Below are 9607 nucleotides of genomic sequence, written 5' to 3'. Positions count from 1 at the left end.
AATATTTTTCTTGTGGCGATATATGATATTAAAAAGAAAAGGCACTAGCAAGATAAACCTCTGTACTTAATCACAAGATATGTTAGTTGGTTAGTAGTATTTGGCATCATTATGTGCTTTAATACTGTTTTGAAGCATTGTTAATACCCCATTTTATATCAAAAAAGCTTGTTGTCTGCTCTTGTATTCTTGGGAGTTACGGCAAACGTCACAACATATCCAATAGTTGGACTACAACTACATATGAATCAACGTCGCATGGAAGAATTTTCTGGATATACAAATTTATAATTGAAAAAGAAATAAACAATTAGAGAAGAACTTTCTGGATATAAAAATTAAAAAATGAAAAAGGAATAAACAATTAGAGATGGCAAAATGCAAATCACCTTCCTATCAGTTTAACCTATATAAGCACCTTAATTTTGGGATTATTTAGTAAGGGTTAACAACAGAATGGATTCAATTCCAAACTTGAATGTTGTTGAAGAGTCCCAAGTTTCGCCACCCGCGGCAACCGTCGGTGACAGGCTGTTACCGCTGACGTTCTACGACATCTTCTGGATTAGGCAGCCTCCTATTCACAATCTATTTTTTTATGAGTTGTCGATCACACAAACTCAATTCGTTGAAACTATTGTTCCAACTTTCAAACACTCGTTATCGATCACCCTTCAACATTTTTTTTCCTTTTGCCGGTAGCTTGTTCGTATATCCTACTTCTACACAAAAGCCTGAGATCCGTTATGTTGAAGGTAATTCTGTCACGGTTACTTTTGCAGAAAGTAACCTTGATTTCAACGAACTAACCGGAAACGATCCCCGAGATTGTGGAATGTTTTACAATCTTATACCTCTATTAGGCGAGGCTGATAAAACATCAGAATCCACAAAGATTCGCTTGTTCTCGGTTCAAGTGACCCTTTTTCCAAACTCAGGAATCTCCATCGGTATGACCAATCACCACTGCCTCGGTGATGCTAGAACAAGGTTTTATTTCATGAAGGCGTGGACATCGATTGCTCAATTTGGTACAGATGAGTCATTTCTAGCTGATGGAACTTTGCCGGTTTATGACAGGCTGATCAGCAACCCAAAACTAGATGAAAGTTATCTCAAGTATGCGAAAGTTGAAACATTTAAGGAAGAGTATCAACCTCAAAAACTCTCTGGACCAACCGATAAACTTCGAGCGACTTTTATATTGACTCGAACAGTGCTTAACAAGCTGAAACATTTGGTTTCAACCCAACAACCAACAGCAGCATATGTTTCGTCTTTTACGGTTGCATGTGCTTATATCTGGAGTTGTAGAGCCGGTACACGCAAGGAAGAGCTGCAACTATTTGGTTTCACCATCGATTGTAGGGCGCGTATGAATCCCCCGGTCCCACCAACCTACTTTGGCAACTGTGTTGGAGGGTCTATGGCTATGGAAAACACCACAAAGTTAACTGGAAAAGAAGGGTTCGTGACGGCTGCAATATTAATCGGGGAGAATCTACAAAAGACTTTGACCGATAAGGACGGAATCATGAAAGAAATAGAGTCATTCGGGGACTTGTTTTCTAACGGGTTTCCTACAACTACCATTGGGGTTGCGGGAACAACAAAGCTCAGGTTTTATGACATGGATTTCGGGTGGGGTAAGCCTAAAAAGCTTGAAACAATTTCCATTGATTATAATGGATCCATATCCATGAATGCCTGCAAAGAAAAGAACGAAGATATTGAGATTGGTGTTTGCCTTCCGACAATGGAGATGGAGTCTTTTGTTCGTATCTTTGAGAATGGGTTAACAGAGTACATCTAGATGCATAATATTTTAATATTCTTGTTAAATCATTATTGGTCTATCCTGTATACATTTCCCATCAATAATAAATCTATAGAAATTGACAACTTTCAGTTCAAATTGATCACCTCCTCTTTTATTCAAACCATCATTAGTTTGTATGAATATTAACTTTGTAACTCTCTTCATATCGGTCAAAGATATAGGATATTGACAGTCAAATTCATAAATGCATTTGACTAGTTATCAACTTATCATATAAAGCAGTCAATGTAGCCTGTTGGGTGATTCTGAAATAGAGAACTATTAAAGCGGTATATTCATACATGAAAGCAGCTATGCTCCGAAGCACATATAACTTTTTATTTTTCATTTCTGAGACTCGAACCAATCTTTTAAGTGTTTATAAGGGATTTCGTCAATGTCACTGAGCCACCAATCCCGTAAAACATAGTTTAACTAAACAACAATAAACATATCAAGTGAAAATCCCAACAATAATAAAAATATTAGCGAGGTCTTGGGATGATGAGATGTGAGCAAACCGTATATTTATCCCAAAAAGTTTTTGCTTCCAGAGAGACCCATGCTTGAAAACCATATGTATAAGGCTATGTGTAGTGGAGGGGCTACAAATGGGGGCGAATTGTGACACGTGGCGCCCAGTCAGCAAAGGAGGCGAATTTGTTTTTGGGGTGTAATGGTGTAGGGGCTACAAATTGGTAATATACACACAACATATATACATATATATATATCACACACAACATATATACACACACATAACATGTAATAAAATAATAATATTTCTTCTTCCACGGCGAGAAAAACAACCCGCCCCCCGCCCCTTTTCGCCCCATATATCGCCCGGGGGCGGTGTTTGCGCCCAATTTTGCCCCTTTGTCGCCCGAGCCCACACCCACTACACTTAGCCTAAAACATAATAAAAGAAACAAAAAGTTTGAACACTATATCTCAAGCCAGTAGAGAAAAAAACAACTTAATACAATAATAATAAGGTATTACTATTACTATTACTATTACTAATAGATAATTGATAACTTTGGCGACGTCAAGTTCCTATTAGGCTACTTGGCGGCACATTATTGGTTCTTGTCATTTTGGGGGCTTTTTCATGTTTTAGTTTTATTACTATAACGAATGTAACGGAAGTCTACTGAACGCCTTTGTTTATTTTGTTGCTCTAAGTTCTGTACCGTAATGAACGTGACGAAAACCGACCGGTTTCACGTAGACTCACCGCTCAACGCCTATGACAGGAAATGTTCGGCTTCTACCAACGCTCGAGTTTATCGATCGTAGCCACCCCACAGTCCACCTCAATGTTTATATATATATATATATATATATATATATATTATTTTTTGTTTTAGTTCCGGTACAGTAGTACACGTAATTGAGAATGGCCAAATTCGTGTCAGTTTACCGCCACAACGCTTTGGACCGACATCGTTTTGGATCTACCACCACCTGGATTTTACCGACCTGCTAAGGCGCAACGCGCCGGGCAAAACACTAGTTAGTAATTATAATAAGAGTAGAGGTGCACAAATCGGGTTTTTCAAATACCCGGTTCCGGGTATGGAACCGAGTTCGGGTATGACCGAATATTGGAAAATTGGGCATTGGTAATAAACGGGTCGGGTTCGGGTCCGGGTATTGTCTCTAAAACCATACCCTATGCATCGAGTTCGGGTCAAATATAAAACCGGGTATTTGAATACCCTATTTTCGGGTATTGCAAAAACCATATTTTCGGGTTTTTTTGGGCTTTTTTCCGGGTACTTTTCGGGTATAGATTGGTTTTTTAAAAGGTTTCACTTTTTAGGGGTATTTTTAAAGTATTTTTCGGGTATAGATCGGGTATTATACCCGGTTTGGGGTATTGGAAAACCCCGGTTCCGGGTATGGAACCGGTTCGGGTTTTCGGGTATTACCGGGTATAAATAGGTTCCGGTTCGAGGTCGGGTTTTAGTACCGAAATTCATACCCTATCCATACCCTACGGGTAGGGTCGGGTACGGGTTCGAATATTAAAAACCCGGGTATAAAAACCGGTTTCAGGTTTTTATTTCGGGTCCAGTTCCGAGTTCGGATTTTCTGTGCACCTCTGAATAAGAGTAGTCGTAATTGTAACTAGATAAATAAAAATAGTGATAATCGTACTGAATAATGGGAAATAAAATAATAATTAAAAAAATATTGTAATAATATATCATTTAGCAGTAAAAAAATGATAGAGCAAATCCCTAAAAAACACCTATTATCAAGATTATATTTTTTCTTTTAAAAGTCATTAAATTTAATTCAAGAACTTCTACCATCGATCATGTTCTTAGGTAGGTGTCAGTCTAGCAGATTATATCTAATCTAGATATACAAAATAAACCGTAATTTGGTTTCATGTCGTGTGGAAAAAAATGCTATCAAGTATGTGCAACGTGACCAAAGTGGTTCCCAAGCAAATACAATTTCTAAAAAAATGTTTAAGCATTTATTCACAATTATTTTTAAACAATTACATATTATCCGAAAGGTTAGAACAAACTACGTCCCAAAATTGTTAGCGGGACCAAGAGTTTTTTTTCCATTGAAGAAAACTCCATTTTCAATAAAATTTTACATTGGAACGGTGACCGCGTATTTTATTTTATTAAAATAATCATGAGTACAAGTTATTTAAATAAAATACATTTAAGCCTTAAATCAAACTAGTACCTTGACCCCACATTACGAGGGGTTGTGAAACCATATAAAAAATTGACGTGAACCACGCACACACACACAATGGAAGCGTGTTCTTGCGTGCAAATGGTTTAGATAATGTGCCAAGAAAAGTCTTGACAAATGTTGAAGATATCTATTCAATGAAACAATATATGTATATACTAGTCCTTATATCCTTCCTAATGAACCATCAAGTCGTTACGGTTGAATTACATCTCATATTCGCATTCACAGCATTAGCATGTCAAGAAATAAAAACCCAATTTACACCATTAGTCAACATAGGCAATTGAAAAGGCATTCACTTTGCAACACATAATTATATACAGCAAGTTGACCCTATCTATGTTAAGTAAAGCAATAAAGTGAGACTTTTGAGATGTTATGCTCGAGTAAAGCAACCGATAAACCGATATTCAATTTGCCTAATGATTGCTTTTTAGAAGTAGTAATACATAACAAAGAAAGAGAGTTCAAAGAGTAAAGCAACCGATAATCCAAACCAAATTGATAATGTACGCTTGAGCCCTATACTAGTACAATGCCTTAACGTTGATACTCTGGAGCTCCAATTCTGTTTAAAACTACCGTTTCAGTCACTTGTCACTTTCTAGTAGACATTAACATCAACCTTAGTGCAAAGTTTTTGAGCCTGTTTGTAATCCTTTGTTATTAGGTAAGGAATAAAAGTGAACGCAAACCAACCCATCTGTATCATTAAACTGGCCCAAAACATGTTTCTTAGGCTCAGAAATAAAACCCAACGGACCCGTTGGCTGCTTTATAATGGGTCACCAAATTAGTAGTTTTAAAAAACACCACTTGCATGAATTTTCACTGCTTATCGTCACTTCAGTCTTCACACATGAAGTTTGTTCCAACGGTGTATCTAAACACAACAAAAAATAACTAATACGGTTATTTTTCCGGTTGGTTATCTGTTGCTGTTATCTCTGCATTTTGAACGACTCTTAGTTATGCTTCCAAATAAAATTGTAAATTATGAACGGCTATTGGTTATCTGTTGTGGTCATGCTTCATGTCGTTACCGTTCACAAATAACCTTTTTGGTGTATCAAAACAAAACAAAACAAAAAATTAAGAATCATAAGTGAAAAAACAAACAAATATAACACAAAATTAATCCAACGATATGTTTGACCTCTAAAGTCAGTCAAAGAGAGCTTGATCTTTAAAACGAAAAGCGTACAATTAAAATATACCAAACATTTCAAGATGAACGAACCACGTCTTGATCTTCTTCTCCGGCTGGTTGGGATCTGCAATGACTTTTTGGGGGTGTGGAGGTGACCGCTAATAAATCTCCAGGATCTCTTGTTCACAGACACAAAAAATATGGTGTGGCTCTTATTGAGAATGACCAACCCCTAATAAGGAGGTGGAGACCTCCTTATATAGGGAGCCTCATGGCCACCATCATGGTACCCAAATGGGCCTAGCCCAATTAGGGTTACCTCCACAAAACCCCCTCAGCCCAATAACATTGTATTAGTCCATATAATAAAATAAGCCAAACATAATAAATTTAGGGTCTTAAAACCGGGTTTAGTACCATACCCCTACAAGCCCCCCAAGTCCAGCGTTGCTCCTGGGCGCGCAAGCGTTTAGGTGGAGCGCTGGACTTTTTGAGGTGTGTTAGGGCGTGAGGCGGTTTTTTCCCTTTTCTTCGGCCTTATCTTTATTGTCTTTGAGTTTTGGGAGGTTTTCTTCATGATGGTGACGTGTTGTGGTTTTTATGATAATGATGGTGCACTAGCATGAATACGATATAGCACGCCGAATAATAAAAGCCTGCGCGCGAGGCGACTTACGAGCTATGAGAATAATAAAGCTTGCGCGCGAGGCGACTTACGAGCTACGAGAATAATAAAGCTTGCGCGCGAGGCGACTTATGAGCTATGAGAAAAATAAAAGCTTGCGCGCGAGGCGACTTACGAGCTATAAGAATAATAAAGCTTGCGCGCGTGAGGCGACTTACGAGCTGTAAAAATAATGAAGCCTGCGCGCGAGACGACTTACGGATCTATGAGAATAATGAAGCCTGCGCGCGTGGCGTCTTACGAGCTATAAGAATAATAAAAGCTTGCGCGCGAAGCTTCTTACGAGCTATAAGAATAATGAAGCCTGCGCGCGATGCGACTTACGGATCTATGAGAATAATGAAGCCTGCGCGCGTGGCGTCTTACGAGCTATAAGAATAATAAAAGCTTGCGCTCGAGGCGTCTTACGAGCTATATGAATAATAAAGCTTGCGCGCGTGAGGCGACTTACGTGCTGTAAAAATAATGAAGCCTGCGCGCGAGGCGACTTACGGATCTATGAGAATAATGAAGCCTGCGCGCGTGGCGTCTTACGAGCTATAAGAATAATAAAAGCCTGCGCGCGAAGCGTCTTACGAGCTATAAGAATAATGAAGCCTGCGCGCGAGGCGACTTACGGATCTATGAGAATAATGAAGCCTGCGCGCGTGGCGTCTTACGAGCTATAAGAATAATAAAAGCTTGCGCTCGAGGCGTCTTACGCGCTATATGAATAATAAAGCTTGCGCGCGTGAGGCGACTTACGAGCTGTAAAAATAATGAAGCCTGCGCGCGAGGCGACTTACGGGTCTATGAGAATAATGAAGCCTGCGCGCGTGGCGTCTTACGAGCTATAAGAATAATAAAAGCTTGCGCGCGAAGCGTCTTACGAGCTATAAGAATAATGAAGCCTGTGCACGAGGCGACTTACGGATCTATGAGAATAATGAAGCCTGCGCGCGTGGCGTCTTACGAGCTATAAGAATAATAAAAGCTTGCGCTCGAGGCGTCTTACGAGCTATATGAATAATAAAGCTTGCGCGCGTGAGGCGACTTACGAGCTGTAAAAATAATGAAGCCTGCGCGCGAGGCGACTTACGGATCTATGAGAATAATGAAGCCTGCGCGCGTGGCGTCTTACGAGCTATAAGAATAATAAAAGCTTGCGCGCGAAGCGTCTTACGGATCTATGAGAATAATGAAGCCTGCGCGCGTGGCGTCTTACGAGCTATATGAATAATAAAAGCTTGCGCGCGAAGCGTCTTACGAGCTATAAGAATAATGAAGCCTGCGCACGAGGCGACTTACGGATCTATGAGAATAATGAAGCATGCGCGCGTGGCGTCTTACGAGCTATAAGAATAATAAAAGCTTGCGCTCGAGGCGTCTTACGAGCTGAAAAAATAATGAAGCCTGCGCGCGAGGCGACTTACGGATCTATGAGAATAATGAAGCCTGCGCGCGTGGCGTCTTACGAGCTATAAGAATAATAAAAGCTTGCGCGCGAAGCGTCTTACGAGCTATAAGAATAATGAAGCCTGCGCGCGAGGCGACTTACGGATCTATGAGTATAATGAAGCCTGCGCGCGTGGCGTCTTACGAGCTATAAGAATAATAAAAGCTTGCGCGCGAGGCGACTTACGAGCTATAAAATGATGATAATGACTGGCCCACAAGGGCCTCCTCCGCGCAGGATGAATATCCCCTCCTGTTTTCAAAATAATAATGGAGGCACAAATGGCCGGACAATAATAATGATGTCATAGGTGTTTGTGCGGCTCGTAGCCGAACCTGCAAAAACATGTCAACTAAAAGTGGATGTATTGCATGGTTCCCATCCTCGGCAAATTATGAGGTGTGCCCAACCTTTAAGCTTGGCGCGTGGCCTTTGGGTTTATGAGGATTCCCAACCTTTAAGTTTGGCGCGTAGCCATATGGGATATTATGAGGATTCCCAACCTTTAAGTATGGCGCGTAGCCATATGGGATATGAGGATTCCCAACCTTTAAGTATGGCGCGTAGCCATATGGGATATTATGAGGATTCCCAACCTTTAAGTATGGCGCGTAGCCATATGGGATATTATGAGGATTCCCAACCTTTAAGTATGGCGCGTAGCCATATGGGATGTAAGGCCCCGTTACCGGTAACCCTACTTTCGTGTTGGATTTACTCATAAACACAGTTCTAAATATCAGAGTTAATTAAAACATTTATGCGGAATATAAAACTTTCAATAAACATTACATAAGTTATAACTTGTCTCAAAACATTTATTGTCTTTCACATTAAAGCATTAAAATTAACACATCATAGGTCTTCAGATGCCAGATTCTTGTTCAGTGCCATGTGTCTCCTCAAGCGAGCTGCCTCATCCTACTCACCTGCGTGCATACTAAAATTCAGCTAAGCTGAGTGAGTTCTAGATAATCACATAATCATACCATTCACATAACATTATATTCTTTCATTTATACTTTTATACTTTCATACTTTCATACTTTCTTACTTTCTTATGTATTAACTTACTTTCATATCTTATGTTATAAAGAGCATTACGCCCTACATTCCTCGAGTATTATTAGGGCTCGGTACCCTCTTTCCTCGAGTATTATTAGGGCTCGGTACCCTCTTACCTCGAGTATTATTAGGGCTCGGTACCCTCTTTCCTCGAGTATTATTAGGGCTCGGTACCCTCTTTCCTCGAGTATTATTAGGGCTCGGTACCCTTCTTCCTCGAATATTAGTAGGGTTCGGTTCCCTAGTTCTCGAATATTAGTAGGGTTCGATTCCCTCTTCGTTACCATACAACCATACATCATACCTCGAGTATTATTAGGGCTCGGTACCCTTTTCGTAACCATACAACCATACATTATCATTTCTTTCTTCTATTATCTCTATCTTGTTCATACATATAAACATACATAACATACTTACCTTATACATAGCGTTACAACCTGACAGTACGTGCAATATCCGAAGATCGTTCACGTACCATCAAGCAATCATTCATACATTTCACATTATCCACATAAGGCATACACTTATCTCTTAGGATAAGTGTATTAACAAACATGTTGAGTATGCACACAGCCCCGAAAACATAACACATAAATGGGGCTAGAAACTCACCTGAACACGGTTACGTTCTCCGTTGATCGTAATCCCTTTCTTCAGTTGTGCACGGCTGACTGTATAACAAGTATACATATCAATTTAACTATCACTACTTATAATGTA

The 9607-nt window shown here is 39.8% G+C and overlaps 1 pseudogene; it reads left to right on the top strand.

Annotated features, from left to right (window-relative positions):
* The first annotated feature begins 456 nt into the window (after positions 1–456).
* On the top strand, positions 457–1918 carry LOC143605613 (malonyl-coenzyme A:anthocyanin 3-O-glucoside-6''-O-malonyltransferase pseudogene; annotated as a pseudogene).
* The last annotated feature ends 7689 nt before the right edge of the window (positions 1919–9607 follow it).

The sequence above is a fragment of the Bidens hawaiensis genome, unplaced genomic scaffold (assembly GCF_021521415.1).
Source record: "Bidens hawaiensis isolate Kalapana, Puna unplaced genomic scaffold, B.hawaiensis_p1.1 tig00070394_1, whole genome shotgun sequence".
Classification (NCBI taxonomy): Eukaryota; Viridiplantae; Streptophyta; class Magnoliopsida; order Asterales; family Asteraceae; genus Bidens; species Bidens hawaiensis.
Note: the sequence above shows the minus strand (reverse complement) of the source record. Positions and strands in the feature narration are given on the sequence as shown.